Source organism: Sinocyclocheilus rhinocerous, unplaced genomic scaffold (genome assembly GCF_001515625.1).
Source record: "Sinocyclocheilus rhinocerous isolate Xijiao unplaced genomic scaffold, SAMN03320098_v1.1 scaffold730, whole genome shotgun sequence".
Taxonomy (NCBI): Eukaryota; Metazoa; Chordata; class Actinopteri; order Cypriniformes; family Cyprinidae; genus Sinocyclocheilus; species Sinocyclocheilus rhinocerous.
The window spans coordinates 561,472-561,996 of NW_015670605.1; positions in this window are offsets into that span (position 1 = coordinate 561,472).

The following is a 525-nucleotide window of genomic DNA, read 5'->3' on the forward strand; positions in this document are numbered from 1 at the left end:
ATTAGCAATACGCTATAATGTAAAAACATTCAATTTAGTCAGAATAAACTGCACAGCAAAACCAATCCATAACAAATTTGAAGAAAGCAAATGTTTTAATTGGGACGGAGTGAAATGAATTAAAGAAAGCCACAGGACGCAGCAAACCTCATTATAGAGATTTACAGGACCAGCAGAATCAAGCAACTGAGATCACATGATATTTCATCCCTAAAATTGTAATCGGTTAACTCCGTTCTTCTAAAAAGTGTCACATCGTGACACCATGGCAGTGACACTCAAATTCAACAGAAGATACCTCCTGACACGTTTGACAAACGAGTGAGCTACATCTGTACAAGTGACGGGAATAAATCAGTCAAGCAGAACAATGTGATTGGGTCTAAGCAGATGAAATACATAGTCAGAGAAAACAAAATTAGGTTTACAGCAGAAAGCCCAGAATCATTTTAAACAATGGAATACATTGCTTTAAAACATTTTTTTTAAATAAAATGGACAGCATTAAAATAAAGACCATTTTTT